The 26,568-nt window shown below is 50.9% G+C and overlaps 1 pseudogene; it reads left to right on the plus strand.

Annotated features, from left to right (window-relative positions):
• LOC120381497 overlaps positions 1–26,568 on the plus strand; it is a 265,866-nt pseudogene that overhangs the window by 120,506 nt on the left and 118,792 nt on the right.

Genomic DNA, 26,568 nt, shown 5'->3' on the forward strand with positions numbered 1-26,568 from the left:
GTACTTGTTAAGCCTGTGAGTACAACTTTGAAAAATCCCCTTTGCTATTCTTCATTGTCTGTTGGTCTAGGTAAAGAGTCTTAGACCTAAGCGTAGGCACTTTATTTGGGTATAGGAAAAACAGTTCCTTTTCTGGATGAAAGGGCACAGGATATAGCTATGCTAACTTTGCTTTAACTTAAAATGCAGGTTTTTGGCCTGTAGGTTTCTTGCATTACAGCCAAATATATTTTTAATATGAATTAATAAACCTATCACAATACTGTACTTATAAGAAAAGAGATATTGATGCAGGCAAGCAGATGAATCCTGAGGGCTACAGATGTTACTGCCTAAAAATGAGATGGGGTTAAAACTATGGAATATTCTTTGTGACAAGTATCCCACAAATTCCACTGACCTCCCTTGTTTTCTTTGCCTGCAGTAGGGTTTCCAATTTCCAAACCTGCTGTGATCTCGCAGCTGGAACGAGGGGAAGAACCGTGGGTCCCGGACCTCCAGGGCTCTGAAAAAGAAGTGGTCCCGAGAGCTGCCGTCACAGGTGAGGACTTGGTTAAACAACTCAACAACTGCTTAGGAATGCAGGAAACATTTGGGATGCCCTACAAAGACCCTGTGAGCTCTTCAAGTTCAGGATTGTTCCCTGCAGATGTGGAATCATTATGGCAGATGTCACTCATGGCTTCCCTCCTATTCTGACTGACAACTGGCAGCGGGTCCCTCCCCGATCTCACTTTCCCCTGAGAATTATGGTGCAATGAGGACCCAGAACTGATGCCTTCCTCTCTTCTCTGTGGAAGGCTTTGGGGAAAATCCGCACCTGATAGGTTTGATCTCTCCCACATATATTTTGGTTTGTTCATCCCTTTTTTCATTCCTCTCTCTGACATTTCCTTTTTCTCAGGCACAGGGAGTGACCTATGTCTGGATTCTCTCTGTCTCCCATCCGGCGATGGGCTGGTGAGTGAAAACGAGGAGGAGAAACCCCAGCAGGAAGACACTGTGCAAGTAGATCCACATTGGCTGTTATCAGGAAGATCCAAAGGGAATGTTTCCAGGAGTTGTGCACTCCCAGAAAACACAAAAGCCTGTGAGACTCAGCAGAGGCCAGAGGAAAACTACAGTAGCCACTCAGCCCTTATTCCACGCAACAGAATCAACATGGAAGAGAGACGCTACATGTGCCATGAGTGCGGGAAAAGCTTCAATCGGCGCTCAAACCTTATTGCACATCAGAGAATCCACACTGGGGAGACGTCCTACACCTGCTCTGAGTGCGGGAAAAGCTTCGGGCGGAGCTCACACCTGATCAGACATGAGAGAATCCACACTGGGGAGACACCCTACACATGCTCTGAGTGTGGGAAAAGCTTCAATCGGCGCTCTGCCCTTATCACACATCAGAGAATCCACACTGGGGAGACACCCTATACATGCTCTGACTGTGGGAAAAGCTTCAATCGGCGCTCAAACCTTATTACACATCAGAGAATCCACACTGGGGAGAAGCCCTACACGTGCTCTGAGTGCAGGAAAAGCTTCAGGCTGAGCTCTGACCTTATCAGCCATGAGAGAATCCACACAGGGGAGATGCCCTACACGTGCTCTGAGTGCGGGAAAAGCTTCAAGCAGAGCTCAAACCTTATCACACATCAGAGAATCCACACTCGGGAGATGCCCTACACATGCTCGGAGTGCGGGAAAAGCTTCAATCAGCGCTCAAACCTTATTACACATCAGAGAATCCACACTGGGGAGAAGCCCTACACATGCTCTGAGTGCAGGAAAAGCTTCAGGCTGAGCTCTGACCTTATCAGCCATGAGAGAATCCACACAGGGGAGATGCCCTACACGTGCTCTGAGTGCGGGAAAAGCTTCAAGCAGAGCTCAAACCTTATCACACATCAGAGAATCCACACAAGGGAGATGCCCTACACATGCTCGGAGTGCGGGAAAAGCTTCAATCAGCGCTCAAACCTTATTACACATCAGAGAATCCACACTGGGGAGAAGCCCTACACATGCTCTGAGTGCGGGAAAAGCTTCAGGCTGAGCTCTCACCTTATCACACATCAGAGAATCCACACAGGGGAGACGCTCTACACGTGCTCTGAGTGCGGGAAAAGCTTCAATCGGCGCTCAAACCTTATTACACATCAGAGAATCCACACTGGGGAGATGCCCTACACGTGCTCTGAGTGTGGGAAAAGCTTCATTCAGAGCTCACACCTTATTAGACATCACAACATCCACATGAGAGAGAACTGTAATAAATCCCTTGACTAGGGCTGGCCAAAGTTTTGTTTTTTTAATTACATTTGCTAATTCCCACATAGTGATTTTTGCACCATCTTCACCAAGGTCTCTCAGCTCCACCAGATCAGTTGCCTTCTTCTGCCTTTTGCAGCTCACCCTTCTTTGGGGTCAGTCCTGTGATCTTTTCTATCAACTCCTTTCCTTTGAGTCGAAGGAGTGTGTGTCCCTCCGGCCAGGAATGTTCATCAGCTCCAGGTGGGGGAGAGGTTTGATCCCAACAAGCTACACTGAGGCAAAAACTACCTGAGCCTGACATCCACTAGGGCTGTACATGGCGTTGGCTGCTCAAGTTAGTGATCTTAATGTAAACATTTGTAGTGCAGATGCAGCCCAGGTGCAGGGGTTGGCATTAGCTTTCCCCTTGACCTGACCTAAACTCCATCACTTTCCCTAGTCTAAACAAACCCTGAGCATCACGGTTATACTGTTCCCCCATTTCACAGCAACTGTTAGTCATCGAGTTCTCCCTTGGGGAACAAATTGTTTCATTCCCAGTTGCTCTGATGTTGCTTCAGGTTGTGCTGGGGAGCAGATATTTTTATTATCGTTTTCCACACTTAAAATATATTGAACTATAACAAAGAGCAGGAACAGGCAGGGGCGGCTCTAGACACCAGCGCGCCAAGCAGGCGTGGGCTCCTTTCCCGGGGCGGCATTTGGCTCGTGGACCTGCCGCAGGCATGACTGCGGCGGGTCTCTTCCGCGGCTCGGTTGAGCTCCCGCAGGGATGCCTGCGGGAGCTCAACCGGAGCCGCGGGACCACGGCACCCGCCGCACTCATGCCTGCGGCAGGTCCGCTCCTCCCGGGCTCCGGTTGATCTGCCGCAGGCCTCCCTGCGGGAGCTCAACCGGAGCCGCGGGAAGAGGGGACCTGCCGCGACCGGAAGGCGGCGCAGCGCACCGCGCTGCTTGGGGCAGCCTGATTTCTAGAGCCGCCCCTGGGAACAGGGCAGGGATAGGGAAAAATGTCATTTCACCCATTGTAACAACAGACGTAGTTAGGGTAAGACAGAGGGATTCCCTTATTCCCCATCACCATCCTCCTTCAATCCGTGCTAGAGCCTAAGAATCTTTTTCCTTTCCCCTGTTGTGGGATGGGAGACGTCCCAAAGTGCTCCCTGTGCTATAGCACATGGCTAAGCTCAGAGAATAAACCCCCAATAACCCCTGAGCTTTGCTTTTTGAATTCTGTGTTTCCGATTACTTCAAGCCTGGGCATTGTGATTATTTACCAGTTTCTCTAGCACTGTTCCTACCACTTTTTCTGTAACATTTTTTGTTTTTTCTGGGACAGGGTTGTTATTCCTTTGCCTAATCCCAACCTGGAAGGCCAGGGTGTCTGTTTTCTCTGGCCCCTCCCCACAGAGAAATCTGACAGGGTTGAACCTGCCAGGAGCAAACAAAAAGCCCCACCGGTCACACACACAAAGCAAATAGACACACACAAGACACAGAAGAAACTGAATTATTTCCACTTTCCCACAGCATGTTCTGAAGGTTGTTTTAATTTGTTTATTTTCTTGGAACCAGAACTGGGAAAAGAGCACTGGAGTCAGTGTGTCATAAACAGATAGTTAAGGGTTAAGGTCTCTTTTACCTGTAAAGGGTTAACAAGCTCAGTAACCTGATGAACACCTGACCAGAGGACCAATCAAGGGATAAGAGAATTTCAAATCTCTGGGGAGGGAAGTCTTTGTGTTCTTTGTTGGGGTTGCCGTTCTCTTTTTGGATCTAAGAGAGGCCAGACATATCTCCAAGTTCTCCAAGTTTTCCTGAAGTATTAGAAAGGCGGTTTAGTCTTATAATTAATTTCTACATTTGCAATTGTATGTTTGCTGAAGAAATATCTTTATTTCTGTTTGCTGTTACTTTGATTATTCTGAGAAAGAAGGGGAGGGGGAAAGCCTCTCCAGGTTGATAAGCTAGACCCTGTATATTTTTCATCCTGGTGTTACAGAGATAGTGTACTTACTTTCTCTCTTTTAATAAAATCTTTTCTTTTTAGAACTTGATTGATTTTTTCCCCTTGTTTGGATTTTCAGGGGAAGAGGAGGGGGAAAAAAGTGAATCCCTCTTTCTTTGATTCAATAAGCTTGAATCAAGGTATCTCTCCCAAGGACTAGGGGAGGGGAAGGGAAGGGGGATAGGGAATCCTCTTTGTGTTAAGATTCAAGGAGTTTGGATCTGTGTTCCCAGGAAAGTTTGGGGAACAGGAAGTGTGCCAGACGCTAAAAACTTGGCTGGTGGCAGCTTTACCAGATCTAAACTAGGATTTTAGTTTAGAGGAGTCCATGCAGGTCCCCATCTTGTGGACGCTAAAGTTCAAAGTGGGGAACAAACCTATGACACAGTGGAATTAGAGCAGGGAGGATAAGTCTCATGATTCATCACTAACCAAAGGCTTTGTAGACAGAGCGATAATGTTACTGAATGGTCTGGCTAACCCTGCAGTTAGAAACAATCAACTCTACGGGTGGTAAATTTACAGAGGCTCTGCTGCTGATCATGAAGTAGAAGCACATTACCTTTAAACAGCTGCTATTTCAGTGCCTCTGGAAGTACAGAAAACAATGATCTGTGTTAAAGGAAAGTTGCCATTTCTCAGAGCCCCAACTTCTGTTTTGTGTGTACAGGAGGGTTTGAATGTGTAGCAGGTAGTTTAGTCAAGCTTAGCTATTTTGTGTGTGTAACAGGCTCCTGCCCACCTCCAGCAGAGGTTTCAGTCACATACGATGGCAACTTACCGAATGTCACACAAATTAGTCCATCCCTCCCCATATTCAGTCTCTGACCGGAATGTTAGAATGAGGCAGAGAAATGGGAAAGTATCGCGTAGGAATACATTAAAAGTGGGATTAATCAGAGCTGGGCTGCAGACAGAGCCTGTTCTACAGCTGGTGAAGTGACAGGGACACACTCCCGCTAGTGCCGGCTCTGAAATAACAGCAGAAGCAGATGGAAGAGAATGAGCTCATGGGCAGCTGCCCTGTCAGTGCATCACCCACCTGGCAGGTGTTACACAAAACACAGCACTTCCCCCCACTGCCACCACTTCATTATACTGGCCATGGGGCTGTTTGTCCTGCAGGACTTTGATCTCTCGGGGTGGTCCATGGTGATTCATAACAGAGCCATTGGGGAGCAGGAGTCATCCCAATGGAAATCTCGCCACTTCTTTCTCAGTGTTACCTTCTTAGCCCTGGCTTTGGAGGTGACATTAGCCTTATCCTGTCTTGATTTTAGGTAGGATTTTGATCACCTTCTGGGGCTTGGCAGCTTAGAACTTTTGAGGGCTTTTCTCTGCCTTTTTGGTCCCTGCTGCAGTCAGTACATTCTAGACATGGGCATGGTGACCTACCTGGGGATCTTGACAGCTTTAGCCAGCTTCTTGGTGGCTATTTTCCTGCTCACAGCCACTGTCTTCTTCTCATGCCTTGTCCTGGGGGCCCAACTGCTGGTTGAATGGGAAGGAGCCAAAGTGCTGGTGACTTTAGCCCGCACCAAGTTGCCTTTGCTCGTCAGACTCCTGAACCCCAACTGGATGTGGTTCTTGTTCTTCTGCACAGCACAGCCTGGAGAAGAGGGATCTGCAAATGTACATTCATTTGATCCCTTTGTTTAATTGATGAAAACATAAACTAGACACTTAGAGGATTGGAACTGATTTCAGCTGATGGACAGGTTTGCTAGATTTTTATGCATTTGGACAGTGAAATGTTGAGTGTTACATTCATTTCAAGCATCCCCATATAGTGGAGCTTCTGAACATAATGGAGAATGGAAATCAAAATATTTTCCCTTTTTTCAAAAATAAAAAAAAAATAAGAGGCTTATTAGAGGGCACTTGGATTTGAAGCAGGGACCACTTGATCTGCAGTCAAACACGCTACCACTGAGCTATAACCCCCTGAGAGCAGATGCTCTCCCCATTGTAGCTGAAGCACATCAGTGATTCCAACAGCAGGGGCAGGTTCTCTCTGGGGCACAGAGATTTTTCGGGGAGTTGGTGGCTCCTTTCTTTCCTCACCCTGGAGTAAATGCAGCTTTTTATTCCATGATACATGTTTTATGGACTAACAACAGCAGCTTGAAGAAAAAGGAGAGTGAGTATTTCACTCTCAGGGCCGAAGGGTCACGTCCTCTGTCTGACCGTTGCCATTGCAGGAGCAAAGGTTTCAATGGAATTGAATGCCCTGGCTCAGACTAGAGACACAGAAAGGTTTTGCTGTTCGTTGAACGGCAAAGGAAATTGTGTCTGTATGTGAAACTGAGGAGGGACATGAAATGCTCACAGGGTGGCGCAATGCCCTAAGCTAAGGCAGGAGGGTGAGGGAATGGGGCTGAGGAATGACTGAAGTGGACTCACCTGGGATTGAAATGACATTTGTTTGTGTCAGGCAGTGAGAAAAGCGACATTAATTCAGATGCAGGTTTGAGGCTTCTTTAGCTCCTTGTAGAACTTGAACTTGATTTCCCAGAAGGGAGAAAGGGAAAGTCTGGGGCGGCCTTTAGTCCCTGGCTGGAGCAGTGTATGAAAAGGCTCCAGAGACGCAGTTGGCAATTACAGGCCACTAAGTCTAACGTCAGTACTAGGGCAAATTGGGTGGAATTGTAGAGCCCAATGATTAGACCCATCGGTGAACAGAATTTGCTGGGTGTAGCGGGTGGTCCCCTGCTCCTGCCCTGCGGGGCTTGAAGCGCCCAGGAGAGGGCTGGGGCAAGGAGCCTGGGCTGACTGGGGGAAGCAGGCTCAGCTGTGGCCATGCCCCAGTCAGGCCCAGCTGGCCCCTAGAAGAGGCTGTGAGCCAGGAGCCCAGTCAGTCTCCCTCTGCTTGTAGTGAGAGAAGGGCCTGGCTGCAGGGACCCAAGCAAGACACCTAGAGTGGGAGCAGGGCTGGGGAAGGGCCAGAGGAGCTGGGAGCTCTGGCCTGGAAAGCCCCAGGCTGCAGGCCTCACTATAGGCTGAATAGGTGCAGGGCTGCAATGGGGCAGCCCAGGGGGAAGCAGAGGCGGCAGGTCCAAACCCCTTTGCCTGTGGTGAGTGGCTCACACTGCAGTCTGCCCCAGTGAACGGGGGCTGGATGGAGACTGGGCAGTAGCCAAGACTGAGGTGAAGTGGGGATAGTGGGTGGGGTCCCCTGGGAGGGGGAGACCCAGAACTGTGGGGCTACTGCCAGGGGGTACTGCCAGGGTAAAAGGGGCACTGGGGTCCTGGGAGGGACGGGGGCCAGCTGAGGTAAGGCAGATCACCGGCCTGCAGAGGGTGCTCTGATGCCTGGAGAGCTAATTCCCAAGATGACCAGCAGGAGGCGCCGTTGGGTGAGTCTGCCCCCGCTTACATTGGGGAAGAATGAACATGGTTTTTGTAAAGGAAAATCATGCCTCACAAATCAACTATAATTCTTTGAGGGAGTCAACAAGCATGTGGATAAAGGTGATCCCGTGGATATAGTATACTTAGATTTTCAGAAAACCTTTGAGAAGGTCTCTCCCCAAAGGCTCTGAAGCAAAATGGGATAAGATGGAAGGTCCTCTCTGGGATAGGTAACTGGTTCAAAGGCAAGAAAGAAAGGGTCTGATTTTCAGAATGGAGGGAGGTAAATAGTGGTGTCCCCCTGGGGTCTGTACTGGGACCAGCACTGCTCAACATACTCCTCAGTGATCTGGAAAAAGGGGTAAACAGTGAGGTGGCAACATTTGCAGATGATACAAACCAACTCAATTTAGTTACGTCCAAAAGAGAGTGCAAAATGTGACAAAGGGATCTCACCAAACTGAGTGACTGGGCAGCAAAAAGGCAGATGAAATTCAATGTGGATCAATGCAAAGTAATGCACATGGGAAAACATGATCCCAATTCTACAGCTAAACTGATGGGGTATAAATTAGCTCTTACAACTTAAGAAAGCGGTCTTGGAGTCACTGTGGATACTTCTCTGAAAGCATCTACTCAATGTGCATTGGCAGTCAAAAAAGTGAACAAAATGTTGGGAAGTCCTTAGGAAAGGGATGGCTAGTGAGACAGAAATATAATATTGCCTGTCTATAAATCTGTGTTATGCCCACATCTTGAATACTGGAGCTGGTCCCTCGTCTCAAAAAGATATATCTGAATTGGGAAAGGCACAGAAAAGGGCAACCAAAATGATTGGGGTATGGAACAGCTTCCATGTGAGGTGAGATTAATAAGACTGAGGGGAGTTTTCAGCTTGGAAAAGAGATGACGAAGGGGGGGGCTAGGATAGAGGTCTATAAAATGATGATGGGTTTGGAGAAAGTAAATAAGGAAGTATCAGAGGGGTAGCTGTGTTAGTCTGGATCTGTAAGGAAGTGCTATTTACTCCTCATAACACAAGAACTAGGGCCACCCGATGAAATGAATAGGCATCAGGTTTAAAACAAACCAAAGGAAGTATTTCTTCACCCAACACACAGTCAACTTGGGGAAACTTTGCCAGAGGATGTTGTGAGGGCCAAGACTATAACAGGGTCCACCAAAGAACTAGATAAGTTGATGGAGGATGGGTCCATCATTGGCTATTACCCAGGATGGGCAGGGATAAAGAAACATGCCCTTGAACTGTCCTCAGCCTCTGTTTGCCAGAATCTGGGAATGGGGATGGATCGCTTGATGATTCCTTGTTCTGTCGATTCCCTCGCGGGCACCTTGCATTGGCCACTGTGGGAGGACAGGATTCTGAGCTGGCTGGACCATTGGTCTGATCCAGTATGGCCGTTCTTGTGACCAATAGAGGGCAGTCCCCACCAGCAATACTTATATTTGGTGCGCTGAAAGGGCCAACTTTCCAAAGCTGACCCAAAGGTTTAGTAAAAGTGTTTTGGAGAAAAACACTAAACAGAACAATGTGAATGAAAACTGGGAGCTATTGTTTAAGGACCTTGTTAGATGGGGCATAAGCCACATTGCCTAATTAGCTGAGCTTGCAATGGCCTTCCACTCAACTCGCTGACATTTCTCCATCTGCAAATGTGGTACCCATTTTAAAACCTAGATCCAATCAATTACAGCATGTCCGGGAAGATTCTAGGCATCAATGATCTGATCATTGGGTTGATGGTAAACATGATATTCCCATAAGGCTCCCTCTTCCCAAGAGCCAACCTCATCCTCTCTCCCCTTTCTGCTCCCGCATCCTCTGCAAACTTTCAAAGACAGATGCCTCGTGATGGCCTTTGCTCATGGGAATGTTGCCTCTTGGTCAGGTTTTGGCCCTTTTGGGGAAGGATGCAGCAGATGGCGTGGGGGGGAGCCCAAGACCTCCCATGGGCTCTGACCCAGGCCACTCTGAGGGCAACAGTTCTCACCATCCCACTATTGTCCTAAGCTCACAGTTTATCACAGGAAGCTCTGAAGGGTGTCAACTCGCTGCTTGGTACCTCTTCTCAGCCGGATGTGGCATGGCAGCTGTCTCCTTGGGGTGGCAGCTGCCTCTGTTATTCTGACAGATCCAGGTTGGTGACGCGGTGGTGGGCGGGATTGAACCGGGGACCTCTGGAGCTTAGTGTGGGGGCCTCTACAGCATGAACTAAAAGCCACCTGGCTGTTAGCGAGGGCTGTATAGAAGACATGTTTTATTGCTCCCTCTAAGTGATCTCGGTGCCACTAGCTGGGACACCCCACCACACCCTGGGGGTGTGTGGGTTACGTACTTCCCCTAGCTGAGGAAGCGCATCCTGAGCTTCGGAGAGTTCCCAGCTGTAATCCCGGATGACCCCTGTAACAGTGCGACCACTGGCGGGACACTGCTGAGAGTATCAATTCAGGACAAATTGCTTGGAGCAGGGCAGTCACAGCCCGAGGCTGGGTGCCCTTTACTATTAAAGCACGTCACACCAGCCATGCAGAGAGGACTTTGGTTTTACCCCACTGGCCAATCGGACATCATAGAACCAATTCCGTCAGCTATTCCAGTTCCCTTGTATCACCACTAGCACCACTCCTTATGGGGATGAATGGTTATGAAAACCTATACCCCAGTAAAAGAAAAAACGTTCTCTCAACGGACCCCAAAGGACCAAGCCGCAGATGCAGGTCAATAGACGAGTCAGATTTTACCCACAAATCACGCTCTTGCAAATCCTTTAGCATCTAAAATCTAAAGGTTTATTCATAAAAAGTAAGAAATATGGATGAGAGTTAAAATTGTTAAAGGCATCAGTTACATCCAGTAATGGCAAAGTTCTTGGTTCAGGCTTGTAGCAGTGATGGAATAAACTGCAGGTTCAAATCAAGTCTCTGGAGTCCATCCACAGCTGGGATGGGTCATTCAGTCCTTTGTACAGAGCTTCAGTTTGTAGCAAAGTCTCTCCAGAGGTATGAAGCAGTAATGGAGACAAGATGGAGATGAGGAATCAGCCTTTTATAGTCTCTTGCCATGTGGTCTTTGCTTTCTTTGTCCCAAGGACACTCTGTCCAGCACGTGGCATAGAAAAACCTTAGAGTTCTGTCCATAGGCAGGTCCCTGCAGACCTTGCTGAGTCACAAGGCGTTTCTGCCTTCTCTCAATGGGTCGATTGTATAGCTGATGGTCCTTAGTGGGCCATCAAGCAGGCGAGGCAGATCTGACACCAACTTGTCTGGCTGGGGTGTTCCCTGGAAGCAGAGCACAAGTTTGAAATAGGGACAGAACAGATATTGGAATACTGCCTCCAGTTTTGGTGTCCTCGTTTGAAAAAGATGTTGTGAAATTGGAGCTGAGGCAGCAAAAAGCCACCAAATGTTCTGAGGGCTGGAGAAAAATGCCTTCTAGTGAGCTATTGAAAGAGCTCAATCTGTTTAGCTTATCAAAAGATAGAAAGGTGACTTCATTGAAGTGTTGAAGTGCCTTAATGGAGAGAAAAGATTGGGTATTAAAGGGCTCTTTAATCTAGCAGAGAAAGGCATAACAAGACCCAATGGCTGGAAGGTGAAAAGAGACAAATTCATATTACAACATAGTCAACAGCGAGGATGATTCACCACAGGAACAAGCTACCAAGGAAAGTGGTGGATTCTCCATCTCTTGATGTCATTTCATGAAGACTAGATGCCTTTCTGGAATGTCTTTGCCCCCAAAGTACCTCTTGTGTCCTACAGGAGGCCTGTGATATGCAGGGGGTCAGATTAGATGCTCTAATGGTCTCTTCTGGCCATAAAGTCGACTAATTTCTGAAAAACTGAGTGTAGCACTGGGAGCAGCATCTGATGTTTCCCTGTCTAGCCGGCTTGCTGCCTAGAACGAACGCTCCTTGAGTGGGGTGATCCACAGGGAGTAGCTCAAACCTCCAAAGTACCTGGCCAGGGGCAGGACATTGGCACAGCGAGGGAGGGGTGCGGCAGTGACATCACAAAGGCCTTTTGCAGGACCTCAGACTATTGGTCCAAGGTGGTGGGGAGGTGGTGACCTCACAGAGAGATGCTGACATCAGCCAGGCAGGACAGGGGCGAGGGGCCAGGGAAACCTCAGAGACCCCTGTGGCTTTGCTCCAGCAAGTCTCCTTCTCCAGGTCTCTCTTTGAGGACTGAGAGAGTATTCGGGTTCACGGACGTGAGCGCCAGGAGGAACCTCTTTCCAGTTTTCTCCTTCCCTTTTAGTGATTTTACTAGAAAACAGCCGTCCCTGTTTAGAAGGTAAGAGCCTCCTCAAGGGAAGGGGTGTCATGGGGTGTCACAGTTCAGATGCTGGTGGCCCCCCCATGTATGGAAGTTCCCGCCCCCTGCTCTGTGTTCGCAGGGCCGGAGAGCAGCATTCCACGGCCGTGATTTGCTCCTGGCTGCCGGAGCAGAGCAGCAGGCTCAGCTACCAGAACTTCCTGGAGCTAGGAAAGGGGAGGGGCCCAGCCTCTTTAGCAGGAATGCAGGGCAGGTGAGTTCACGGCGGGCATTGTGGGATACTGGCGGAGGCCAGTTATGGTGATTTAATGACCAGCAGCATTTACACTGGCACTCTGTCATTGTAAGTTTGCTGCAAAAAGCTCTAGGCCTCTCATCAAAGTGGTTTTATTTTGTCACCAAAACAGGGCAGTTTTGTTGCCAGACGTGGCATTGCAGTGTGTACACCAGCCACACCAAGCTGCCGACCGAGGGAGCGTTGTGTGTTCTTCACACACCTGAGCAATATATTTCTGCTGAAACAACTTTGTAGAGCAGACCTGGCCAAAGATTCACTCACACACACAGCTTGCAAGGAAAACGTCACCTGCTCCTCTGCTTTGCAGAATCCAAACACAAGGAAAGCTTGTCAGGGCCTGGTGGAGATGGCAGGGAGTCAGGTGTGGGCAGACACTAGGTCTTACACTCAGGCAGGCACCATGGCTTAGTTGGCTAAAGCACCCCCCTTGTAAACAGGTGATCCTGGGTTCAACTCCCAGTGGTGGCTTTGGGGGCACCTGGTATTGGCTACTATCAGAGGACAAGATTCAGAGCTAGATGGGCCTTTGGTCTAGCCTTGGGTGGTTTTTCTCATGGTTTAAATTACACTTACGGGCACTGATGATAGAGTTACTGAAAGTTTGGGAGTTAGGTGCTGATAGATCAGTGGTCCAAGCCCCTTGTAGACACCCCCCTCCCTCTGGGACAGGGGCAGGTCTGAGCTCTTGCACCAAAGGCTCATTGTGGCTGCCAGAACCTGTGAGTGGCTCATTTCGTTTGCACCCTGGGTTGAGTCCTGCTTTGTGCACCGTGTCTGAGAATGAAAATCCTAAACCCCCCTTTGAAATGATGAATGCAGCAGGACGTGTCATTGTCCCTGCCCCAAAGCAGACAGACCAATGGAGAAATCCCGTCGAGTCCAAGGTAATACTTCACTGCGGTTTTACCATTTCCACTTGCTAAACTCCCTCCTATCTGCCCAGCCCAGGTGTCCTCTGCCTCAGCTGCTGCTCCCGGCCTGCTCTAGAGTCAAACACGCAGGGCCCCAGGGAACAGAGGCTGGGACAGGGCAGCAGCCTGGGCTGGGCTGGGCAGATGCTGGGAGTTCTTGTTCCCTGAGAACTGGCCTGGCTCCCTTCTCAACAGCAAACAAATCAATTCCACGCCCCCTCCCCAGAAAAATCAGCCTGGAGCCAAGGGCAGCAGGGGACGATTCCCTCTAGTTCCCAGCGAGGCAGGAGAGAACCCAGGGCCTTTCTAGCAGAGCTTATGGAACCAACGTGGGGAAACCAGCCTTTAATAACAGGCCGTTCAAGTTTAAGCTCAGTGTTTTTAACAATTTTTACAACCTTAAATAACCCTTCAATCGCAGTGTCACTATCCATAACATTGCTTCAGCCTTATAGGTTCCCAAATGCAAAACTCAACATCTCTTCAAACACAAGAGAGTGCAGATCAGTCAGTGTTCAGAGTCATCCCATATAAAAATCATGTTGTGGTACATATTGGCCTCATCATGTGGCCGTTGCCTTTCCCTCCGCTCTGTTAAAAGTTTTGGTATTTTGCACAGAAACTTTCTTCCCTCAGAAGAGACCTGGGAACCGAGGCAGCCAGACAAACACCTTTAAGAGGAGGCGTAACATGTCAAAAAATGATCTCCCTCCTTCAGTTCAGTGACCGCCTGAAATGTTACTTATCCTGGCAGAGCCAGAGGATTGAAAGCAGCTACATCAAATCCCCATGTAGCTAGCAGGAATGGTATCTGGTATCTGAAGAGATGTTTAGTTTTACCCTTGGTAAACTAGAAGTCTAAAGGGAAGGAAGGAGGTGCCATATATAAAGAGTGAAACACAAAACAATTATCATAGTTATGCCCATAGTGACTGCAAAATATTTCTATATTCTTCTTCTTATTATCAGTGTATTATTTTCTCTGGCGTCTATACATTGACTATGCCTTGACCAAGAAATTTGAATTTTGATAAAATAATTGACTACCCCTGGTTAAGGCAATGGACTTGATACCCACTCGGGTGTCCCTACACAGGTTCAGGTACTAACAACAGTGGCTGCCTTTTAGCCATAGCTTTTAATCAGGGCAATACATTGATCCTGTAAAATCATTTCCCAGCCGGAGTCCATCGCCCACATTCCTTAGGGCATTGGGCCACCATGGGGACGTTTCATTTCCCTCCTCAATTTCACACACAGACACAATTTCCTGTTCACAGATCCATGAATAGCAAAACCTCCCTGTGTCTCTTGTTTGAGCCAGGGCATTCGATTCCACTGAAACCTTCTCTCCTGCAATGGCAATGGTCATGCAGACGGGACGAGGCCACCTTCACCTCTGACAGTGAGATATTGGATCAGCTCTTTCGTTACGCTGCTGTTGTTAGTCCATGAAACATCAGGGATGGATGCAAGGCTGAGTTCATGCACCAACCCCCTGAAACATTTCAGTGCCCCAGAGAAATCCTGACTCCGGCTATTGGCATGATCTGGTGCAGATTCGAATAGGAACGGGACGGTCTGAATTGTCAGTGTGGGGACTGAACAACAATCTATAGCAATGTCGTTAACCACAAACACACTCTAATCATGCTCCAGCCGGAAGGGAAATGGGCAGGAACTCTTGTTGTTCAGCCATGGACACACTTACACTAATGCACAGCCAGGAGTGTGCTGGGGGAGCTGGTCTGAGCAATTGGAAGTGACAATTCAGTGAGAACAGAATCATTGTGTAGTGAAGCACCTATGTTGGGAATATTTTGCTAGCTTGGCAGCTGGTAGTGTGGGAAGCTAAGATGTTTAGGTTTTTAGGAGATAGTGTGGGAAGCCTGAGATGTTTAGGTTTTCAGGTTGGGTTAATTAGGTTGTGAGTTTTGTTATGAGAAGTTGGCCTTGGCTAACTTCTCTCTAGCAGGTATAATAGGATAATAAATTAGAAGTTGTCTAGGATGATGTTACCCTATGAAGTTATAGCAGTGCTTGTGTGTATTTTGTTAACCAATTAGCAACTGCTTGCTTGCCTGCTTCAAGAGTATAAAGATGTATGCTGGAGAGAAATAAATGACTCTGCTTCCAATCAAATTGACTGTTGAGCTTTGTCCAGGTCCGCCGTGCGACGCAACAAATGGTGACCCCGACGTGATGCAGGCTCCGATCTGGTTATTAGGTCGAGATTGCTTAAGTCATTGGGGCGTTGTGTTGCAGAATTCACCTTTTGCCTAGCGGCCATTGAGGGGCGGCCGATCCTACAGCTGGAATGGACAACCACCACACTGGTCTGGGTCGCTCAGTGGCCGTTGCACAAAGACAAGCTCGCCCGAGTACATGAACTTGTGCAGGAACAACTGGCTAAGGGTCATCTTGAACCTTCCCTTAGCCCCTGGAATACTCCTATTTTTACCATACCCAAAAAACCTGGGCGCTGGCGTTTGTTACAAGATCTGCGAGCTGTTAATGCTGTGATGAAGGACATGGGCGCCCTCCAACCTGGGCTGCCCACACCTACTATGCTTCCGCATGGATGGCCCTTGCTTGTTATTGATCTCAAGGATTGCTTTTTTACCATTGCTTTGCATCCTGCGGACCGAGAGAAGTTTGCCTTTTCCGTGCCTTCTGTTAATAAGGCTGAACCTGTCAAGCGGTATCAATGGACTGTTCTGCCACAAGGTATGAAAAATTCTCCTACCATTTGTCAGTTGTATGTTGCTTGGGCCATAGCGCCCCTGCGAGCGGCACATCCTGACTGGATTATTTATCATTACATGGATGATCTTTTGTTTACCAGCGCCCACCTTTCAATGGAAGCAGCCATTGTTGAGATTGACTCTGTGTTACTAAAGGCTGGTTTGGTCATTGCCCCAGAAAGATTCAACAGCAAGCCCCGTATCGGTATCTTGGTATGGAGATAACCGATTCGATTGTGCGGCCACAGAACTTAACCCTTCAACTGGATATTCATAATTTACATGATGTGCAATGTTTTGTGGGTGACCTGCAGTGGATTCGCGGTCTCTGTGGTATTACAAATGAGGATCTTGCACCCTTTCTTTCCTTGCTTAAGGGTGGTCGTGCCCCGGATGAGCCTCGCTCTCTTCAAGCTGAACATCATGTTGCCCTGCAAACCATTGCAAATAAGTTAGCCACGTGGTACTCCAGACGCATTTATCCGGATTTACCTGTTTTTTTGGCCATTTTGTCCACGGATATTTCCCTGACGGCCCTGCTTTTTCAGTGGCATGAAGCCCTTTTAGATCCACTTGTGGGCATTGAGTGGATTTTCCGCCCTCGCATTATGCCACCACCGTGACCACGCGACTTGATGCAGTCGCTCATCTTATTCGAGTGGCCCGACAGCGTTTGTTAGCCATTGCGGGCATGGATCCGCACATGATTTATTTGCCCTTTGATGATGCTACCGTGACTCAGTTGCTTGTTACTCACCTTTCATTTGTACTTGCCACCTTGGATTATGCCGGTCAGTTTAGCAGCCATTTTCCCCACATCGGTTTTGCTACTATGCTGCCCTTGAGAAAGCTCTGATGTTACGGTCCAGTCCTGTTGCTGCCCTCACCGTTTTTACAGACGCCAGCAGTAGTGCTCAGCGTGCGGGACTTCTTTGGTTTGCTGATAATCGCTGGCACCACGAATTTGTCCTTGCTGATGGCTCCTTACAGGTTCTGGAGCTTCGTGCTATTGTTCGAACCTTTGAAAAGTGGCCCGATACTCCATTGAACATTGTTAGTGACTCCTTGTATGCTGTGGGTGTGCTTCGTCGTTTGGAACGATCCCTGTTGGGCCGAGTCACGAATTCCGTTTTGTGGACTGCTCTTTTTCAGCTGTGGCATTTGCTGAATGCTCGCCGGTGCCCTTATTTTGTTATGCACATTAGGAGCCATTCTGGACTGCAGGATGGTCTTGCCGAAGGCAATGCCCTGATTGATCATTTGGTTGGTGCTGCCCAAGTTCCAAATTCCTTTGCTCAGGCACGGGTCTCTCATGAATTTTTTCACCAGTCTGCTCGTGCTTTGGCACGCCAGTTTGCGATTTCTATTACCGATGCTCGCGCTATTGTGGCCTCCTGCCCTGATTGTCAACATGTGTTGCCCCTTGTATCCGGTGTTAATCCCCGTGGCCTTTTGTCCCTTCAAATTTGGCAGTCTGATGTTACCACGTTTGCTGAGTTTGGCACCTTGCGCAATCTTCATGTTACCATTGATACTTTTTCTGGCTTCATTTGGGCAACAGCATTAACCTCTACCAGCTCCCGCGATGTGATTAAGCATTGGCAAGCCTGTTTTGCTGTTATGGGGGTTCCTGCGCTCATTAAGACTGATAATGGCGGAGGTTATGTTTCGCATCGCACTGCCCAGTTTCTTTTACAATGGGGTGTGCAGCATTCTACCGGTGTTTCTGGCAATTCTACTGGACAAGCTATTATTGAGCGTGCCCATGCGTCCTTAAAGGCACTTCTTTTGAGACAGAAGGGGGACATTCGGAGTGAAAGGGCAGACGCTTTGGACAAGACGCCTGCCGCTCGTTTGCTGAAAGCTCTTTATGTGCTCAATTGGCTACAGCTTGGGAAAGACAGCCAAGTACCCCCCGCGATTAAACATGTTGGTGGGATAACCGGGGACGAGCAGGGTACAAGCCCACGACCCTCGGTCAAATGGTTCGATTATCAGCAGCAAGTTTGGAAAGGACCAGTTGACTTGCTAACGTGGGGGAGGGGTTATGCTTGTGTTGCCACTGACGCAGGTCCTAGGTGGATACCGGCGAAATGGGTCCGACCTTGGCTGCATCCTCGGGCGCAACAACAGACAGATTCGGAAGAGCCACACGACGCGCCCAGGCGCTGAGGAGCCAGAGCCCCTGGAGAATAATTGCTCGCAGGCCATGCCAGGACTTTTGCCCGCCCTTTTTGATTCTGTGTGATTGCATATTAATTGTTGTGTACCCTTTTGTTGCCCATAGGTTTGGAGATGTGCGCTCCGGGCAGTGCAGCATGGCCCGTCTGTCAATGCGTCCCACAAGCCTTCGTGATCCTGGCCTGGGCTCCTATTCTGCTGGATGCGGAGAGTCAGCCTCGCCTGGTTTTGCTCTGTTGCTTGTTTTGGCGCTCCTTGTGAGGGGAGGCGCCACGTATGATCTTATACCCCCAGTGAATGCCTGGCTGACTTTGGCGCAGAGTGCCATAAATACAACGGCCTTCTGCCTGCCCCATGTTCCTGCAGTGGGGGCCCTGATGGAAACCTGCTTTGTGGGTGTGTGTACTGAATTGGAGGTGCTGCAGCAGCATACTTGGTTGTTTCGTATCCCCAGGGATATACCTTATGCAGAGTTGTATGCCTTGGCCCTGGAGCTACTTTTGATAAGTTAGATGCCAGTATGTATTCGTTTCGTTTGGCTAATGTGACAGCTGCTATTACGTGTATGAATTTTGTTAATGCTAAGCATGTAGCTGTTAATTTTGATAATGTGGAGCTTGTTTGTCGCCATAAGAGGGATGTATCCTTTGCCTACGGACACATGAAGTTACCCCTGGGGTGGTTTTTGCTATGCGGCCGCACAGCCTTTACTTATGTTCCAGCTAATAGTTCAGGTGGCCCCTGTGCTATTGGCCATGTGGCCCCTTTGTTGTTTCCCCATCCCATTGTGAGAGGGCCTCGCCAACGGCGGGAGAGTATTCCCTTGAGCCCTACCTGTAAGGCAGATGTTACATTGTTTTCAGAACGAGAGGCAGCAGCCCTTGCCTTTACCCTGGTGGGCCTCCCTGGTTTGGTAGTGCATAATTACCATGCCGTCGCACACCTTGCCTGTACTGTGGCAAAGGCCTTGAATTTGACTTCCACTGTTCTTGCCTTGTTAACTCAAGAGATGGGAGAAGTTCGCCAAGGAGTTTTGCAAAATCGCTTAGCCATTGATTATTTGTTGCTGCGACATGGTCATCCCTGTTCTGATTTTGTGGGTATGTGCTGCTTCAATATTACAGATGCGAGTGCGGCTATCGAAGCTGATTTGGATCGTTTGCGCCATCTAGCGGAGGGCATTCGCCAGCACCAGGGTGATTTCTGGTTGTGGTCATGGCTGTCGTCGCTACGTGGCTGGGCTGCACATTTATTACAGGGGTTAATGTTAGGAATGCTGTGTATTTTTGCTGCCTGCCTTTTATATTTTTGCTATGGGTGTGCCCGCCGCTGTTGTTGTGTGGCACGCACCTTGGCAGGCCCCTCCTGGCCCCTTGGGCCACTTGCATTACCTGGAGGGAGAATGTGATAGGTAAGAGCAGGGCACTGCGGAAGATGTTGTTACGGTTTAGTTAGACAGCTGGTGTTTTTAATTTGCCTTTTGCTTTGGCTTGTATGATTGTAGTTTTGATATTATGAGCTGGATTTGTTTTGCTTTTTTTTGGTTTTGATTTTGAGTGAAGGGGGGAGGTGTTGGAATATTTTGCTAGCTTGGCAGCTGGTAGTGTGGGAAGCTAAGATGTTTAGGTTTTTAGGAGGTAGTGTGGGAAGCCTAAGATGTTTAGGTTTTTAGGTTGAGTTAATTAAGTTGTGAGTTTTGTTATGAGAAGTTGGCCTTGGCTAACTTCTCTCTAGCAGGCATAATAGGATAATAAATTAGAAGTTGTCTAGGATGATGTTACCCTATGAAGTTATAGCAGTGCTTGTGTGTATTTTGTTAACCAATTAGCAACTGCTTGCTTGCCTGCTTCAAGAGTATAAAGATGTATGCTGGAGAGAAATAAAATGACTCTGCTTCCAATCACATTGACTGCTGAGCTTTGTCCACGTCCGCCATGCGACGCAACACCCCCACAGCTCTGGATCCCCAAACCTCTCCTCCCTCCCACTGACCCACCCAGCCCACTTCCTGGGTGCCCTTCCCCCACACTCCCCTCCCCTTCTTCCCATTACTCTCAGCCAGCACCACCTCCCGGCACCTTGGGAGCTTCTTGTGTTCCCTCCTCATCTCTCACAACCTCCTCCCTCCCTGCTGCTTCCCTGCACACCCGCCCCATGTCCTGGCACCCCAGGATTATCTACCCCCCCTTCTCTGCCCCTCCCACAGCTCTGTTCTCCCTTCACCCGTGGGGTCCTGAATGTCAATGTTATACTCTCTTCTATCAAAAGATCAGCTCATCTGACTGTCACACAAGCCATGCATCAGTCACACACCTATTTTTATTAATTAAATTATTTTTTAATAATTTTAAAAATATTTTTATTGGTTTATGTATTTATAATTTTATTAATTAATTTAAAAAAACATTTATTAATGTAGTTACTAATATAGCCAATAAGGATACATCAAATGCAATTTCAAAGTGACTGATGACAAATGTCTAAAAATTATTCTAGTGGGTGGGAGATGAGGCAAAAAGGGGGCAAGGAAACTTGTCAAAACTTGTATGACAAATGAAGGTATAAAGTTATTACTACTCAGGTTCTTTAGAGACCCCACAGCTTCTAATAACCCAGGGGACAGGACTCCTTACCCAGCGAGGTCACCGTCTCATAGTTCTGCTGCATGACATCCCAGTAGAGGGCTCTCTGAGTGGGGTCCAGAAGAGCCCCTCTCCCTGGTGAAATACACAGCCACCTCCTCGAAGGTCACCGGCCCCTGAAAGAGCAAGAGTCCAACACTCAGTACCTACCGCATCACTCACACTTTCAATCAAATGGAAGCTCTGGTGGATGATACTCAACAGAGTCCCACCCCCACCCCACTCAGAGCAGCCAGGAAACGCCAGGGGGAGGGACGAAGCGAGAGCCCCTTGTCTCTCCCAGCAGATCCATCCCCCCCCACTAGCCACAGACGGACACAGGAGATGGAGGCCCTGGCAGGTGCAGGGAGAGCTCGCTGGCAGGGAGCCCAGCGCTGTTCTCATTGTGAAGAGCTGGACGGGGCCAGACTTAGTGGGGGGCAGACGACAAGATGGTTCAGGGGGGCCGTGCTGAGGGGGTTCCTCCAGCAGGGGTGTCCTGTCTCTCCTCCCCCCACTTCTCTTCAGCTGCCTCCCCTGCAACTGTTCCTGCAGCCCTGCCCCCCCCCCCCCACTTGGAGCTGCCCTGGACAAGCTGCTCCCAGGAGCCTCCTGTGCTGTGCGGGGGAGGAGGGGTGGCCCCACCCTCCTGCCTCTGTGCCCAGTCTCTGCTGAGCTGAGGTGGGGGGACAAGATTCTGTGCTGCTGCCTCTGGGTCAGGAGTGGGAGCTGCTGGCCCCTGCTGCCGTGTGAACGAGCCTTCGGACTAGTGAGTGCCGCTGGGCTGGAAGTGACAGCGGGTGTGTCTCACACTCCCCCCACACACACACACACCCCACCACACACACTTCAGTTACTGTTGTTACTTCCTGTCAAAATGTGCAAAGTACATATAGTCTCCATAATTTTATTCTTTCACATTCGGTCAGGATGACAGTGCTGGTAGTTTAGCTTTTTAATGGGTCTGTGCATTTCATCATTTTATTTCTGTCTTATGCTTAAAGTCAGTTCTCTGAGTAACGAGTTCTAAAATGCCTCACCTGGCCTGGCTGGAGTAATTATCATTATTACTGTTATTGCCGCATTGTGCTTTGTCATTCGTTATTTACAATGGTACAATCAAATAACAGACGGTACATTTTGCTTGTACTTACCTTAGCAGGGCTCGTTTGAAAAAAAAAAAATAGCTAAACTCAAAACTTTAGACACTGTGCAGATGAAGATCATTTATCTTCAAACTGTATTTTTAAATCTGTCTGTAAAGTAGCTTAAAATTTCTATGAAAATAAACGCAGCTCCAAATATGATACTAATAGCAATGATGGAGTCAAATCTTACTGAGTCACATACATGATAGTGATATGCAGAGAACCAGGCACATGCAGGGCCGTGGAGTTTTTATAGCACGTTGGGGGGCCTTAGAAAGAAAAAGGTTAAGAACCTCCCCCCCCCCCAGCCTCCCTGGTGGGTGCCCCTCACATCTCACAGCAGCCGCTGGTTAATCAGGTCGGGCTCCAGCCCTGGGAGTCTGGCCCATTTTCCTAGCCCCACCTAGGGGGGGTTGTTTCCTGTCCCACAAATTAGAGCATTTCCACCCTCTTACTTCGTGGGTCTGTTCCTAGAATGGAAGCCGCATATTGAACAAGTCCCAACAGGTTTGCTACACCCTGGCCTCCTCCCATTCTCCCTCCTGGGAATTTTTTGGCAAACTCCAACCCCCAAGCCAGACTGCCCAAGCCTCCCTCCTCCGGTGCATTTGCTGTCCCTCTCCCTCCAGCAGGAACCCACCAGCAACTCCCCAATAACCCCTACCTGGACGGGATCCTCTGCAGCCATTTCCCTTCCCTGTCCCATGGGAGGATGGGATGAGCTGGAGCGAAACCTGGACGACATCCTGCAGCCTGGCAGGGCGAGAAGGGCAGTTCTGGAGGTTTCAGAACAGGCTTTAGTTCACGTCACATCACGATTCCCCCAGGATCTTTCCCTGCAGAGACACAGCCTAGGCTCTGCCATGCTGGGAACATGCTCCAGCTCTTTATTGCAGGGGAGACCTGGTCCCTCCTGCCAGGCTAAGCCCACAGGGAGATTTTTCAGCCTTCCCAGTAATAAAGTCTCTGAACAAAATGCTGGAAAGGAGCAGAACCAAAGGGGCTGGGCAGGCTCCATAGGGACACTGGCTCCTCCCTTCCCCTCCTGTGCAGCCATGTCCTGTCGCTGGCAGAGATCGCCCCCCCCCCATCTCCCCCCCCAGAGGCAGCCGTGTCTGCAGGTTCCCCCAGCCAGCACCTACTAACCACCACCCACGCTGGGGGAGTGACACAGGACAGCAAATTCCACCTACCCAAGGACAAATTGCTGCAGATAAACGGGCTGGGTTCACATCCCAAAGCTGAGGAGCATTTAAGAATTACAGAGAAAATAGGGAAAATAAGAGACTAGAGAGTCAGTAATTTTAGGGAAAACGAGGGAAACTCCTTGGATTTTCTAGCCACGTGTGGGGAGGGGAGAGAGAAGGGGAAGAACTAGAGAGAATTGTTCTCAGGTTTTGAGACGGAAAGAAATGGCACAAACAGGAAAAGGATGCGAGTGGCTCACCCCCGTGACCATAGGCGTGCGCAGCACATTTTCATTAGGTGTGCACCCAGGAGCCCCACCCTAGCCCCATCCCATCCACTGCCTCCCACTTCCTGCCCCCTGGCTGCCCCCCTCAGAACCCCCAACCCCCCCCTGCTCCTTGTCCCCTGACTGCCCCCTCCTGGGACTCCCCCCCACTGTAACTGACTCCCTAAGACCCTACCCCCTACCTGTCCCCCTGACCCTTATCCACACCCCTGCCCCCAGACAGACCCCGGGGACTCCCACACCCCATCCAACCACTCCCCGCCCGACAGCCCCCAGAAATCCTGACCCATCCAACCCCTCTGCTCCCTGCCTGCTCCAATCCCGCTCCACTGCCTGACAGGCACCCCCGAACCCTCAACCCACCCAACCCTCCTGCTCCTTGTCCCTGACCGCACCCTCCAGAGACCCCCACCCACTAATCACCCCCCCAACTATCCAACCCCCCTCCCCACCTCCTGGCAGCTCTGTCTAGTGGCTGCTCCCACCCACTCAAAGTGGCGGAGGAGGTTCCCTCTCCTTCGGGGGGAAGGTTGCCTAGTGGTTAAGGCACAAGACTCAGGCTCATGTGTTCTGGGTTTGAGGCTCTGCTCTGCCACAGACTCCCTGCTTAGCCTTGGGAAAGTCACTTCTCCTCTTTGAGCCCTAGATCCCACCTGCACAATGGGGCCAACACTGACCCTGCCTCCTGGGCTAAATCCATCCATGGCTGGGTGATGGGGGGGGCAGGAAATGGAGATACCAACATGGGGAGATTTGGGCTGAATTTCTCCACAGCCGGAGAGTGGGAGCCAGCTCCACAGGGGGGATGGGAGCGAGAGGGGCTCAGGCCAGCTCCACACAGAGGGGGGGTCAGGGCTTCGGCCCTGCAACTTTTGCCACTAAGGTGGCTGGGGCTCCCGAGCCGGGGACTTCAGCCCCACATCTTCTGCCAGGGTCCGGGGTTCTCCTCCCTGCCCCAGGGGGGCTCCTCTCCCCCTCCCGCAGTGCAGCTCCTGCTGGGGCCGGGGCTTCTCCTCCCGCCCCCCAGCTCGGCTCCTCTCCCCCACCCCCTGCCGGTATCTGGAGCTTCTCCGCCCCCCAACCTGCCCCAGCCCCAGCCCAGCTGGGCTCACCGGGGCACCCGCCGCTGCTGTGGCCGGAGCCGAGCCTGGCGGGCAGGGAGCAGCGATGCACGCGGGGGCCCTGGCAGAGCCCCCAGCCCGAGCGGGGCAGCCCCAGGGGAGCGGGGGCTCTGCTGCTGCTGGCCCCGCCCCACACCGACCCCTGGGGCTGTTTGGGGGGGGCTCACTCAGCCCCCCAGGAGCGGGGGGGAGCAGCGGAGCGGAGCCTGCCCAGCAAACAGCTGATCGCAGCTGCGCCCAGGCCGCCCCCGGGGAAAAGCTCCGCGGAGGAGGCGCCACAAGCTGCCGGCAGCGGGTCATTCCCGGGGGGGCCGAGCACCCGCCTGCAGCCGCCGCAGCCTCCCCGAGCCCCCACGGAGGGGGAGCAGCCCAGCCGGGGCTCAGGGCACTGGGGTGCCGGGCTCCCCATGCGCACGCCTGGGCCCGGGACACTCACACACACTCTGCCCCGGGGCTCCCTGGTGCCCAGAGACCGATCAACCCCCCGCCTGCCCCCCCGCCCGCAGCTCCAGCCTCTCCCCTCCCGCCCCGCCAGCCGCACCCAGGGGAGCCCCGGGCCCCAGGCTCTGTCCCCACCTGGAGCCCAGCGGGGCCGGGGGCAGCTCCTGCTGCAGCTGAGAACAGCGGCTCCGCTCCGGCCCGGGCGGCTCCAGCGCTGCCGGCAGCACGTGGCCACCAGGGAGCAGCTGCTGGGCCCGGGCTCCTGCGTCACAATGTGCCAGAGCCCCGCCCCCAGGAGCTGCCCCGCCCCCGGGCTGTGCCAGAGCCCCCCCCCCCGGCGCCGCCCCGCCCCCAGGCTGTGCCAGAGCCCCGCCCCTGAGCTGCCCCGCCCCGGGCTGTGCCAGAGCCCCGCCCCAGGAGCTCCCCACCCCGGGCTGTGCCAGAGCCCCACCCTCTGGAGCTGCCCCGCCCCGGCCTGTGCCAGAGCCCCGCCCCCAAGAGCTGCCCCACCCCTGGGCTGTGCCAGAGCCCCGCCCCCAGGAGCTGTCCCACCCCCGGCCTGTGCTAAAGCCCCACCCCCTGGAGCTGCCCCACGTTAGGTCTCTGTGATTTGTTCTCCTGTCTCCTTCCCAGAACCCCCTGCTCCCAGCTGCTCCCTTCCTGTGTCTGCAAACATCCCCCGGGCGGGCTGCAGCGCTCGCTGGGGCTGGCTCCAGTGGCTGAAGTTGCCTCCATCTCTGATCACCCAGGGAGAACAAACAGAGGAGATGGGCCCAGGGTGTGAAAGCGGAATTAGGGGGCAGGGAAAGAAGGACTGTTTGGAAAGGTGGGTTTTTGCGGCGGCGGGGGGGGGGTGTGTGTGATCCAGATGGACTCAGAAGAAGTTGGGCAGCAGAGGCTCAGGAAAATTGAGGGGAACCCCCTGGGTGTCCCAGTGTTGGCCAGGGATTGTACAGCACCTAGCGCAATATGGGGTCCCAGAGCCGTAACTAGCTGTTTTTGCACCCAACGCAAAAATATAAAATTGCGCCCCCCATAGGGTACAGGTGGTGGGGGGGAGCCCAGGGCTGGGGCAGCAGAGGGTGTGTGGGTGGGAGCAGCTAAATTTTTTTTTCCTTTGGATGGCAAAAAAATCTATAGCCAGCCCTGCCTCCACCCACTGTGAGGTAGGTAGGAGCGGATCATTATTATCCCTACTCGAAAGAGGGAGAAGCTAAGGCTGAGAAAGGAGAATTGACTTGTCTGAGGTCACACAGCCAGTCAGTGGCTGAGTTGGGAATAGGACCCAAGAGCCCTGATTTTCAAACTAACCATCGGATCTTGAATGTCAGACATTGAATGACCTGAATAAAGTGCTCTGATGAGCTCCAGACCAACAACAGTGACAGTAATTATTCAGCAAGTATTTGAGGAGAACTGCAATGTTAGAGAGAATCGTGAACTGCTCAGAGACCATTAATGCAGAGAAGCAGCAAAATTCATCAAACATAGAACTGGTTCTGACTTATTTCCTTGTTCTTAAAAAGAGAACAAGGACCTGAGTCTCCTCCCTGTCAATAACCCCCTGCTCAGCCAATCAGGGTAGAGACTGAGGACGGGAGGCTGAGGGTTCTCACCAGAGAGCCCAAAGGATGGCCCAGGTCACTGGTGGGGATCACTGCCCGAGCACTAGTTCAGCCCCACATTTTTGGGTGGACCTC

The sequence above is a fragment of the Mauremys reevesii genome, linkage group 14, assembly GCF_016161935.1.
Source record: "Mauremys reevesii isolate NIE-2019 linkage group 14, ASM1616193v1, whole genome shotgun sequence".
Lineage (NCBI taxonomy): Eukaryota > Metazoa > Chordata > Testudines > Geoemydidae > Mauremys > Mauremys reevesii.